At 29.7% G+C, this 14,505-nt stretch overlaps 1 protein-coding gene across 6 annotated transcripts in view; it reads left to right on the top strand.

Moving 5' to 3' along the window:
- The window catches only part of PH4alphaEFB (prolyl 4-hydroxylase subunit alpha-1), a 122,844-nt gene that overhangs the window by 52,060 nt on the left and 56,279 nt on the right, over positions 1-14,505 (top strand). The gene's annotated exons all lie outside the window — the stretch shown is intronic.

Below are 14,505 nucleotides of genomic sequence, written 5' to 3'. Positions count from 1 at the left end.
CGAGAAAGAAACGTGGCAGGCGACTAAGTAGAGCCCAAGTATCGTACTTTGCCGTTTCTCACTGTAAAGTAGTCTAGTAGTGCGATTCATCGTCCCGACCTGCCTCAACTCTTGTCTCTTCTTAATCGCGTGCTGTATTGCTTCGAGACTTTTTCTATTTCCTCATTGAAGGGACCCACTTACAAGTAAAGTCAATTGAACAAAGTGACATTTAAAATATTTATTAAAGGTCTTACATGCAGGAGTGTTCTTCGATACTTTTAAACATTACTTTTTTCTTTATACGACAGATGAAGAAGTAACTAATGCATTTCGTTCGTCCACGTGATATAAATAATGAGGTCATTGACCTTTTACATTTTATTGATGTTTCTCATTCTATCCTAATTTATTCTACCAATTGAATTTTATTTTTATTCTTTCTCCAAGTCTCACAGCTATTTAAAACATACACATGTCTTGTACGCCTCCTATCGATTGGAAATTATTTATTCTCAAATCTATTTATGCACATGTCTCAATATATTTTTTCTCCTGATGCTTTATCATGGATTCTGGATAAATCTGTTTACCTACTCTGCGTATTAAAATAGCAAAGAGGATTCCTAGCAACCAAAGAGTGGTATACTTTGGTTTTGATATCGCTCCCACACATGAACGACACCACGTGGCGACCGGCACGTCGACCTCGATACACAAACTCGAGTGTCCGGGTCGACCAACCATCTTTAACCCACACAAGCGTTGAGAGGAATATAATAAAAATATCAACTGTAATATAAATAATGGTTCAGCGAGTTCAATGACTTTAAAATATCCGGAGTAAAGATTACAATCGTCATCAATTTTTATACATTTATTATTGTTTTAAAAAGTCATGCCTAACAAACATGAATTATTGATTTTTTTTATTAGATTTAATTGTGTCCGCTCACCTGATTATTAACGCTTTATGAGAAAGTAACATGCATGAAATTTACACATTAAATTGTCGTTTTAATACGTGACTCTATAAAAAGTTTTCTATTATGATGTTGTTTAATTGATAGTGGGATGACGATTTCAAGAGAAATTTTGTAAATTGTTTAATTGGGTAAAATGGAAATGATTTTTATTAGAATTTATCAGTTTATTTTTTCTTTGAAAGAATTAGGATTTATCACGTTAAGAAAGGAATTTTACTCTGAAAGTTTATAATTAAATTCATTGAAAGCTTTGTACTTTAAATTATTCGATTTTTTTCATCTAATTAGGAGTTGTATTTTTTATGAAATATTTGATAATTTATTTTTTATTTTCGTATTTATGAAAATTAAACTTTTTTCTGTTGAAACCAAACAAGTTTAACATTTTGACATTAAATTGACGGGACCATTGGAACTATTGAATAATAAAGGATGTATTATTGTTGCTAAAAATGGGAAAAATATTACAAAAAGGTTTTATTAACAAAATTAATTTTTTTTTAATTTGATTATTTTCATTTTCAATATTCATTTATTATATATTAAAATTAACTATTCTTGCTGACAATTTTGTTTTGTTGCAATCATTTTACATAAAAGAAAATTAAATTATAAATGATAGATAAAAAATTTATTCATTTTAAAATACATTTTTTTTATTGCGCAAATATAAATATTGACTTTATAGGGAATTTCATTTAAACATAGTGAATTTAAAAAAATTTTTTTTCATTCATTACTTGCGCTATTCATTGAATGAAGAGTAATTGTTCTTTCAACAGACTGAATTTGAAATGGATTTTAAAGCATTCAAATTAATGTTAAATAAATGGGAAATTTTTCTATAAAATTCATGTATATTAGTATAACTAACGTAAATATTATTAAAGATTAATTATAATGATAACAAAAAATTCAATATGTAATTATTTATAATTATTATTGAATATCATATCAATCACTCGTTTACCAGTAATATAAATTATCAATAGAATAATATAAAAATTAAACTCTCTTGGCAATAAGAAATTTAAATCACTAACTTTTTTTAAACCTTTTTTCCCATAGATTTTATGTAACACTCTTTGTGTGTATGTATCAAGTATTTGTTTAATTTAATAAAAATAAACATTTCCAAGTAATTAGCACAGATGAATTAATTAGCCAATGCGACTTCATCATGTATGGTTTATAGATATTTCATGTTTTGGAGTAAACGTTATTTGGAGTAATATTTACTCCAAAACACATTTATTTGTCTGGATATTTTTCGAACCCATCAGATATCTTAAAATAAAAATCAACATCTCTTTGTAATGTATTCCAAAGCCCCTTGAGCTCTATATATACCACAGATTTATCGGCATTAAAACAAAGCATTGTCTTACGGTAGCTGTCATGAAATGTATCGTCATTAGTATCTCAGCGTAACATTCTTCTTCCCCTATCTATTTTCTATACATGTGAGATGTGGAAAGACATTGCTTGATGCATACGTTTCTCTGACTCTTTTCTCATGCTTGCGCTTTAGCCTCTGGAAGTCGTGGAATTCGTAGCATTTACTAGTCTCTTCTACGCGTTCCTTCGAGTAGAAGTGATAGGGGTAGAGTGGAAAAGAGGAACGGAGAGCGAATTGTTGAAGGGAATAGGCAGATAACATTCAGTGGTGTATACATGAACGGGAATGGCAAAGCGGAAACGAGAACAGACGATGTGAGAGGGAGCACAGATAGAGTGAGAAAAGAGGAAAGACATGTGATCTAGCTTGGTACTTGGTGTGGGTATAGTAAAATGAGAGCTTTTCTAGAGGGTAGGAGTGGCCACTTCTCGTGGAATCCGACCGACAGAACCTAATGTCTGTCCCGTTCAAATGTACATATGTGAAATGTACATACGTACACCTTTATTATCATTCCTTTATTTTATAGGCCAAGTTGCAGACTTGGAAAAAGAGAGAAAAGAAAAACTAGAGTTCCAACAACAAACCCCTCGTTCCTGTCATATTTCCTGATAATTCTGTAATATATTTTCATTTCTATTTATCGTTTGCTGTACTTATAAAGTTTCTCAATATTTTCCATAAACTTCTTGAATTGTTTCCGAAGCTGTATTACATTCAATACTTTTTTTATTGCTTATCATACTTACAGTTGGGATAAAAAAAAGATTCTTTTGAAAAATATAATATTTTAATATATGATTAGTTTAATGGATTTACTGGAAACCATTTTAATAATTGAAGCTGCATAAATTTTGCTTATTGAATTAATTAATTTATTAAATAATCTCGTTAAATACCGAGATTCGGGTCTATTGTACTTGATAAGCTCGAGTTACTGACAATGGATTTTATTTCCTATCAATTTCAAATTTCATGTAAATTTAAAATATCTCATTTATTATTTAGTGAACAAGTGGTTGAAGAGATGTGTGTGAGAAATGTTGAGTTTTAATTTTTCTTTCTTTTTTAAAAGAACCGGAATTCCACTAAGTTAAATCGAATTAACAGTACTGGAAATATAAATGGCAATTTTATAATTGTATTACAAAATATTTAAATTTATATTAATATGACCTGGAACTTAATTTTATCTATACGGATATTTTTTCTGCAGATTTAAATGAAATTTTACTATGAAGTGATTTAATAATTTCAGAATTTAATAATGACCAAAGAATTTTTTAAATTGTATTTCATCAAATTTACGGAAACTTTAGAAATAGTTCACTAGTACTAAAAATCCATTGTAATTTTTCATGTAATAATTTTACCGTGTACCTATTATTATTCATTATTATAATTTAAAAATCTTTTTTTAGAAGTATTCATAAAATAACTACATTTCGACGAATTTTCTATTTCTCTTGACTAAAAATAAAATATCAAGTCTACAAGAGCAAATAAATTTATAGACATTAATTATTTCTCGTTTACATGAAGTCAAGTGATATATTTTCCCTAGAACATCTAAAAAAAAAATATATAAAAGTTTAATTGCACTTTTCTTGATTAAAGTTATAAAAATATATTTATTTCTTTTATTGTTGAAAAAACCTCTTCGAAGATTTACAATATTTCTCTTCAGAATAATTAAAAATAAATTCAATAGTTATATTCATTATCAGTGTCGTAACAATCACTTTATACATGTGCATTGATGCCAGCCACTCCAAGAAGTTACGACGTTTTTCATACTATTCTGAATGATGATATTGAATAAAAGTAATTGAAGACCCAGAGAACATTGCATGTCTAGAAAATTTCATAAAGTATCAATTTCCAGCAAACACCAACGTCGATTCTTCTCCCTGATAAAATCATAAAGCTAGACAACGAGTAAAAGAGCAAATAAAATAGAGCTTTTGTGAAATCACGTATAGATTAAACGTTTGACATTTGCGATCGGTTAAGCTCACTTATTATCCGAATAAACGTTACTCGTGTGAGATGACTAATGACCAATAAACGTATGTATTAATATATACCTATAGAGAATATAGATGTATAGGAATGATCTGCAATGAATATCAGACATCGAGGTTGACTAGGCGCCCTGATAGAACGCTACGACGCGGCTTAGCGTCGCCAGAGAGTTATACATATATATCTGTATATGTATATATATATAGATATATATATAGGTTTGCATCCCCCGTAACCATTTATCACACTTGCGGCCACAGCTGCGCCAGTGCCATGTCGCCCATTAGAGCGACGGACTTGGTTTTCGCGTATGTCCAATCCACCAACTCCTCCTTTTTCTCCTCGCCTTAATGCACTACTCTTTGTGATGGTTGTCAATTATAGAAATTTTTTAGTGGAATTGAACTTCACTAATTAATGTAAAAAAATTCATTGAATTATGTTCACGCTTTTCTGGCGAAAAAAGATATCTAGAAAAAATTTAATTATCTGTTCAAGGGATATTTAAATTATCATATGTCCAACATTCTGTCTCAAAATAAGTGTGTATAACTGTTAATGTGTGAAGAAAAAATCAATAACTTTAGCTGATAAAATTTATATAGGAACTTATTAAATTATTGAGTTCATTATCAATCATAATCAATTGCTGATTATTGTGAAATGTTTCTAGAGAAATTTCTATTAGTGGAAATTATTGATTGACTTATGATGTAATAATGCTTTGAATCAATCAAATGAAGACAGGTTTTGAGGATTAATTATTTAATATTTTGCACCTTTAAATATCTGTGTTTAATTGATTTTAATTTTATTCAGTGTAAAAAACATATATTTTACCTTTTTATTTTAAATTTGAAAAATATTGGGAATTTTTAAATAATTGAATTAGTTGTAGAGAAATTAAATTAATCCAAAATCCATTGGATTACCTAGAAATGTTTAAAAATTGATAGAATGTTGAAAATACTTTTTAATCTATCTAGAAAAAATTTTGAAATTTTGTAAATAGATTGATGAAAATGTTTGGAATCATTTTTTAAATAACTTAAAATATTGCCATGACAAGGATAAATAAAAAAAATAGTTGATAGTTGAATTGATTTTAAAATTCATTTAAAGCTGAATTTCACTCTGATACTCAGAACGAACTGTAAACATATGAGCTATTATAATTTCAAAAAATAAAGTTAAATCAATGAAAAATATTCGAATGACACATCACTTTTATATGCAAAAAAATGTAGTAAAATCTGTATAAATCCACGAATGATTGACGTGAATTGAGGGTTACATTTGTGTGAATTTATTGGCAGGTGTCACCCCTTAGGCAGCACAATGACCTGTTCCCCTTTGTGACTTAATCTTGCTTAATAGTAAAAAAAAAAAAGTTATCTCAAATAATGCAGATGCAGTGCAATAAAAAAAATTATTTTATCTCATTTTTCAAATCTACATAGTTAGCGAATGTTTCAATGACAATAATTCTTGTAAAGAATAAAAATGCTTTATAAAGGAAATATATAAAGTGTAATTATAGAATTTTTCTTTTAGAAAGAATATTCAGTTTTTTGAAACCGAGATAAAATGTATAAACTAAAAAGTTTAAAAAAAGATATTTTTTGTATTTTACTCATTCTCCTCAGTACTCTCTCATTGAATATTCAATACTTCAGAGCGTGTCCATATGTTGTTGAGAGAATATACACGGTATTGCGTATAAGTCTCTAGAGATGTACACCCAAAACAGGATGAGAGACACATAGAGTCGTCTAGTATGGTAACAACAAGCGGCATACCAAATAAAGATATGGGAATTTTTTAAAAATGCATCAAAGCTTACTAGATATTCTTTGTGAAGTCATCTGATATAATTAGGCGTGACTAACATTTGCAACTAAATAGAATTTAGATGAAATTTAAAATGTACTACATTTGGAATAATTTGTTATTGGGTGTGAGCACTTGAGGAAAATGAACAAAGTGATTCGAGGCATTCTGGACAGGATAGAAGAAGTTAGCAATGAAAAATGATATGTGGAACTCTGTTAGTCCATATATGTATGAAGGAGAGAAACATTCATTCACCAGACAATAAAAATAATCTCTTTGTTATGGGATATAGTTCGTTTCGGAATACGCTTCGGGAGTCTCGCCAGGGAGGTTGAAGATAAATTATTCTGATTGCGTGAGAATCCAAATATGATGAAAAATAAAAAAAATTCTCTATAGTAACAGGAAAATTTTTAAATTTATTGAAATAAAAATATTTATAAATATCCTCATAGATACTTAATTATTAAATATTTATTTCAATTAAAAACTTTATATTCATCATTTTGTTATTTTAAAAGGTTTTCAGATAATGTGTTGTATTATAATTTTTTTTATTGTTCAAGAATACATTCCATTAATATTTAATGAATTAATGTAAATATTTAAATTAAATTTCCAGAAGTATTTTAAAATGAGTATTAAATATTAAAAAAAAACAATTATCTTCCAACTGAAAATATATATGGTTATATTTATATGCATAGTGAAATATTATTTAAAAATGTTATTTCCCTAAAATATTCAGTAACTTGAAATTATTGTTGATGATTTCGGGCTTTAAATCATGTTAATGATCTAGAGCTTTAAAAATAAAATCGTTCCTTGGTGATTGAATATTCAGTGTTATCAGCATGAAATCAAGCATAATAAGTGCAAAAAAGTAGTAGGCTGAACAGACAAAAAATAGAAAAGATAGAAAATTATCTGATTCATGTTGGCTGCATTGCATGCAGCAAGAATATTTTTTTTCACGAATGCACTTTTGGCCACTTGAAATTTCAACAATTCGTTGAGGTAGTCGTTAGCTAGCACTGAAATCTCCATAATTTTCGCAATTTGTACCTCTCCAAAAGCAAGGTCTTCTCTTTCTCTTCATTCGCGTCCTCTACAGTGGTCTGCAATAGCCTTTGCAGGAAAATGCAAATGAGAGGTATTGTGTAGGCGAGAAATATCGAAATCGTGTACGGCTTTTGAGGGCGACGGAGAAAGAGCACGAAATTCACAACCCCTAGGTCCATTATGTCTTCCGTTCGCGTTCTGTCCGACATTTTCCTTCATTCCTTGTCTATCTCTCGGTGTCTACTGTCTCTCCGGGATCCTTTTTAGGCTTCTCACCCTGCTTGTGCACCCGTACGTTTTGCACACCACCCTCGACCTTACTATGGATTCAGTGATGAGGGTGCATAAGCACAGACGAGGGGTTAGAGACACGCGCAACGACGCGTTTCAACAGAAAGCCCAAAGACTGTGCCAAGAGATTCAAGGGTGAGTTGATTTTCCAACCGTCATCATGAAATGTGGAGATGACGGCAGCTTGACAGGGATGCCAGATACGATACTCGCTTCAGTAGAAATAATCAAACGTTCTTGTAATTTACCCAGTTCTATTATAGACCATGAACTAGTACTTTTTAATTTCTCTGAATCATTGTTCCAACCTCTTTTGTGCTTTTAGAAAAAAAAAATTAATTAGAATAGTGAATTATTTCATCCTTTCCTTTTTAACTAATGAAAATGAAGCAAATTAAATATTTGTCATTACTCTAATGTTTTTCTATTTCAAAATCAAAATTTTTTCAAGTAATTTCCATCGATTTATGTAATCAATTTCATGAAAAAATTATGTGATTATTTTTAAGTAGAAAAATATTTCATTAAACCCAATGAATGTGATGCATTTGTAATGTAGAGTGGAATAAAAATTTACGGTTGGAATAAATTGAATATTATTACTAAATCAAAGCAAATAAAATATCTATCATATGAAAGAAAAATTCTTCTGCCCAATGAACAAATACTCAAGTAAATTAAAAAAATATAAATAAAAAATTGTTACATTTTTTCGGACAAAAAATTTAATTATGATAACAAGTTTTTCCTTAACAAGAAAAGTGAAAAATAACGGAACATTTATGACTACATGATCCTCGAAAATATGATTGTCTTTCTAGAAGCTTAACGTAATTCACAGCGAATTATCTCGCTTAGCTCTTCCTGGGATTGCGATAAACCTACGACCGTCTGGCATTATAATCGTCCATGACAGATAGAGAAAAAAGTACGAAGAAAAAATTATAAGAATAGAATATAGTGCAAGAGTAAGACGTTCAAGTGCGGTTACAAAGCTTTTTCTTCATCTCGATAGAATTGTTCGCTCGTTCAATCTCGTTAATGCGATTATGGTACCTCTTTTCTATCCTTTATCACATACCTACGAATCATATGTTCTATTATGCGAGAGCCAACTACAGATTTTTTTTTTTTCTATTTTCCTTCTCCCCTTTCTTCGATTTTTTCCCCAAATAGTTTTCACGATTAAACTAGAATAGATATCATCCTCGGTTCTCCATATAAGCGCGTTAAAAGCTCATCTGATGGTCTCACCCATTCGACCAACGAGAATTCCATTTCTAGCTAGATTAATATTTACTACCAGATAAAATACGCTAGAAAGCGTTCAGCTAATCGAACTTAACATCTATGCTATCACTATTTTATTCATCGGAAATGAATAATAAATCTCATAATTTGATTGAATCATTTAAATATATTCCATTAATAAATTACATTGTACGTACAAATTTTTGTGGACATTGTGTGGTTTTCAGGAAATATCTGTACCAATTTTGTGCCAATCAATTTTGCATAATTTTCATATCACAGATTTACGACGGAAAGGTTATTTGAATAATTTTGAATGTTAAACCTGAAAAATTTACGTCATGTTATATTATTTTTCATATTATGCACTTAAGGTTTATTAAAAATAAAATTTTTTTCAATTTTTTAATTAAATTTATTAGGTTTATGAAAAGAATTATTTTTGCTATACAAGTTTTTTTTATCTGAAAATCTGTGCATGAGTGAAATCATTATTTCAAGTGTTGCTCCCTTTAGATTGAAGAAAATACGATGTAAAGAGAAGTATAACAGTGTATAAATGACAGGTTAGAATAGTTTTAAATCAAATAAACGGAAAAGTTGTTAACTGAAATTGAATGTTAGATAATAAAGAATACAAAATTATTTAAATAATTTGAAAATAACCACGCATGTTTTTTTTTCAACGTTTACAAGTTTTAAGGTAGTTTTAGGACAGTTTTGAGCAATTTTAACACCAATACATTCCATTACACCAAATAGCTATTTGTCTAAAGTATTTCAGTAAAATGTTTCTCTTTTTCATAATCAATACAATATTCTAATAATTTGTTTAAGTCTAGGAAATTCATCAAACTGTAAATAAATCTTTACATAGAATTAATTTTCTAAGATGTCGAAAAGATTTAAAATATTTTATTTATATTTATCTAAGTTATCTATCTACTTATAAGTTCTTTGACTGAGAGTCATTTTCATGATGGGAAAATGTTATTCAAATATTAATTCATCTTAAAATATGTGAATATTAATAGCAATCATTAATGACTCCTTACAATGCAAATTCAGTATGTATATGCATTCTCTGATGAAGATAATTTCCTAATAAATAATTAAAACCAAGAAATTTTCAAAAATAAATTAAAATCAAAATTTACAATTCAATCAACAGAGTCATTGGATTATGTAGCACGTGAACAATTAAAAAATAAAAAATTCATAAGACCTCATTTGAAGACCAATTCAGGACTGTTGTAGTAGCCTTCGTATGAGCGGAAAATTAACTTCTACGAGCTGGTTGGTGACCAAGTACAGGCAGCGAGAATGCAGAAGCGTACAGCCACGATAACCGCGACCGCAACGCTTTGTATAATAAATAGATGCATGCGCATTACACGCGTTGAGCATCTACATATGGTTATATGCACGTTAAATTTATTTCGCAAGAGGGAAAAGCAAGATAAAGGTTAAGACTAAGAACGAAACCTCAATTGATGCGTGAATAATGTAAGAAGGATGCATGTCGTTCATTTCAAAGCTAAATCGCGTCGTACCTCTGAGCTCTACCTAAAGCTTTGCATTTTCGATTAAGAGGTCTCTCATTCGTCGTCGGGAAATGTAAAATATTTCTCACGACTACTGAAGCATAAACAAAGACAAAAAAAGCTACGTCTGACAACGCGCAAAGTAAGAGGGGAAAAGGAAAATATATTAAAAGGAGGAAAAATGGAAATAGTGAATGGCAAAAAAAGAGGAAAATTACTAGGCATAGAGAAGAGTAACAACAACACAAAGCTCGCACGTGTGCAGTCTTTTCGAGTCTCTCTCAGTTGCACGTCCGCACCTCGTAAATCTTGCAGGGCGTCCAAGCCACCCTCGACTCTCAAGGGTGGACCTACGGGCCCGCTTTAGAGTGGTTGCTAACGAGAATATACCATGTGCATCACGCTGACTCTGTGACGACCCTTCTGGTAATCTCATATTTTTCAATTTATTCTAGATAATATTCATCCACGTGTAGTTTTAACTCAACCTTGCAGTATGAATATTGTGTTGCAAATTCTAGTGTTTGATTTCTGAATAGCTGATGATTAATTTCATTTTATCAAATACAATTTGATGATACGTAATTTATTACCAAGTTCAAATTTATCATTAGCAGTTAATACACATTGTAAATATAATTATATTTGTTGAGAGAGATTGCTTTTTTTTAGAAAAATAATAATTTTTTCCAAGTAAATAGTTTTGAATAAATAAATATTGCATTCTTAAAGTAAATATGTAACTGTTGTAAAATTACCATTAAACATCAGTAAATAAAAAATTATAAAGAATTTTAGCATTTACTGTTGAGCCTTTGTAAACAAATTTAACTGAGTTTTAGAAAGCATTTTTGAGAATATTGATCTAAAAGTTACTGAGAATTCTTGCTTTGCCAAAATATTTAGCAGTAAAACTATATCCACTTGTTCTTTTTTTTTCTTTTTTATTAGTACCAACTTCACTAAATAAAAATCAATATTCTCAATAATACATTTAAAGTGCTTGGTACTTGCATGTATTTCTTTTTCCCAACATGTTACCACCTTTAACAATATAATATAACTTTAGCTGAATCCTTTCCAAGCTGTTCAAATTTATTTCTCCTTAGGGTTACCTATTAAATCGATGTATTCATATTTTTCACTATAAAATTCAAAAAAATCACTTGATATCTTGATCTATCCACCATATTGACATTTCTAAAATTTCCACTGTACAACTCTTGAATACAATGATACCTTGCTGTTAACCACATCAACAGTGAAATAATCGAATCTTTTATTCTGATGCTTCGAATATTTTTTCTCTGTCAATTGTGGTTATTTTCATTGGACACACGAGTAAATATAATTTGACATAGCTTTTATTCAAATTTCCAGTGATGAAAATTTGGTGAAATGCATTGGTGTATTACAGAGGAATAAACTTTGTAACAAAACAAGAGTTGGTATTTAAACAGTGGAATGAGAGAGTCATCCGAAGAACCACAACGTGCTTATTGATCTATCGAGCATTGGATACGTTATATCTCCATGACGTATCATCAGTACAACGCATCAACGCACATAACAAGCATGTGTAGCGTAACTGACTAATGAGCATCCTTGCTAGATACCAAGGTTTGCTACTCTCATCGTTGATATTCTCTTTCCACAATTATTGAATGTACGGTTCTGAGTGAATGGTTGGATCACTTGTTTGGGCTATTACTATTGCAGTTCACATACTAGCACTTGGATGAATCCTGTTTCATTCTAACCAGTTTTGTTGGTTACTCGTTTGGGCCAAGCCACGATAACGACAGGTATGGAAACTATGAAACAATACATAGTAACTCAAATATAGAATTCATCATCACACATATGCATTCCTTCCACGTCACCCCCTCTAGACCTCTAGCACCATATTTTAATCGAGTTTGTTCAAACACCCGGTGCGATCGTCCACACACTTGATTGTGTGCTAAAACCACTCTTCTGCTCGTACACACCACTCGTTAATGTTTCCAAACTACCAGAGATACATACAAGCACACACTGTGGTCTCCTTCCATGTGCAGGGGCTACTGTGTGATTGAGAGTAGGTACTGCCAGAGATGAAACATATGTGCAGACAAACCACACGTTGGTCATATAACAAAAGTTTCCTGATAGCCTGCTAACCTTTTTTTATCCATTACTTTTGATATCTACTGCAAGTGTCAAGACCTACAAATTTATGATTTTCTAAACAACCCATCTGGGACGTGCAGTCATTTCGCTCGAAATGAAATCTTATGTTATGTATTTCAATATTCAATATTTTTACTGAATCGATTAATTTTTTTTTACATCCCCTAGGTATACAAAGCATAACATCGTCACAAGAAAAATAGCTTTTTTGGATTAAACTCGTTTTTATGGACAGTCTGGTAGAGCAGTTGGTTTTAAATTAATTTTAATTTTTTCTACTGAGAAAAAATAAAATTAAATAAAAATAATTCTCAAAAATATGAAATTGAGCCTAAAAATGTATTTGTCCAAATAATTAATTTTAATTAATCAAGTTTACTGGAACACTAATCACTTTAAAGAAGATTTATTTTTATTCCTAAATAAGTACATAATAGTCCAAAGGCTTAGATACATGACAAGAAAATTTTTAAAAACTCAAATAAATATTTTTATTGCACGGCATGATTTATATTGCTAATTTTTAAAATCTCGCTGGAAAAAAAAAACTAGAGAAATAGCTCTAAACATTACATCGTTTTTCTCATAAACCTCGAGTATTTCATATAAGTGGTTCGTTGAATTCATTCTTTTACATTCCATGAACTTTTTTTCATTCCAAATGGACATCTATAAAATTTTTTGAAATTTATTATATGTCGTCAGTTTTGTTTGGCAGAGTTTTAAAGTTTTTTTCTCAGTTACGGATCTACACTATGTAGGAAGAGATGATAAACTTCATGGATAATAAAACTCGTTTTTACTAACTGGAACGAGAGAGCAAATTAGTAAATGTAGAAAGCCTGCAGTGTATTTAAAAATAAAGTTAAAAATTGTTGTTTTTGTTTATTTCAACCTTTTATCATTTCATTATTTACTTTATCTCTTGAATCACCTGTATTTTTTTTGTACCCCCATTGAATATAGCCATGAATTAGAGATAAACACTCGTTTGAAATATAAACTATAAAATAAAAATCTCTTTGCAAGTTAAGAAGTGGTTAAGCCAAATTAGGGAATGTTTTAGTTAAAGTGTATTTGGGAGTTGTGCTGAATCAACTAAGCTCTTACTGTTATAACAATAACTATATGTTCAGTACTCGAGAAATTTTCAGTATTTTAGGTTTATCCTAGGGCTATGGCAAGTTTAATCAGGTCCTGGCTTTGTTTAGAATAATTCGAATGAAATATACATGGGAAAGAACAATATGCATTGATAGAAAATAATTATAAAAAAAAAAAAACTTTGAGGATTTATTCGAAGTAAAATAAAAAAAAAATTTCAATTCAAGATTAGTTTCTTTTCATCTCTTTGTCTTGGAATATTTTTTGTTCTTTTTCTAAAGTATCCACCTTTTGCGAATTTTCGTCTTATTTTCTTTCAATGAGAAGTACTGAGTTCAAACAGAAAAATAATCACAATTGCAGTGACAATGAAAATAATTCTGATTTACAATGATGTCGATACCTGAATGAAATTTCCTTACATTAGATTCGCCAAATTAAGCAGTTTCAGCATACCAGAAATTTTTTGTAAGAAAAGAAAAAAATTACTCTTAAATAAATGTACTAAGTTGTAAAATTTACGATGGTTTTTATTGGAGAGTTTATTAAAAAATTTATTCGAGAAAAGCCAACGGTAAGAAAAAAGAAAAAATGTTTGTTTTTGTTAGAGCAGGAAATTTTTGATTTGTCGCTCTTAGATCAAAGTAGACCACCCTATTCACAAGAATTCAAAACAAAAATTAAAAATTACAAAAAAATATTGGTTCTGGTCAAATATAACCAAAGCATTAAATTTTTTTAACATCTAATATCAATAATTTTTCTGTTTATTACATAAATTTTTTACTACACAATTATTTTAATGTAATTTTTTATGTTAAAGTACAAATAAAATAATTGTAATCAAATAAAGTTGTGT

The sequence above is a fragment of the Chelonus insularis genome, unplaced genomic scaffold, assembly GCF_013357705.1.
Source record: "Chelonus insularis isolate UGA/USDA-ARS -01 unplaced genomic scaffold, ASM1335770v1 contig_346_pilon, whole genome shotgun sequence".
NCBI lineage: Eukaryota > Metazoa > Arthropoda > Insecta > Hymenoptera > Braconidae > Chelonus > Chelonus insularis.
Note: the sequence above shows the minus strand (reverse complement) of the source record. Positions and strands in the feature narration are given on the sequence as shown.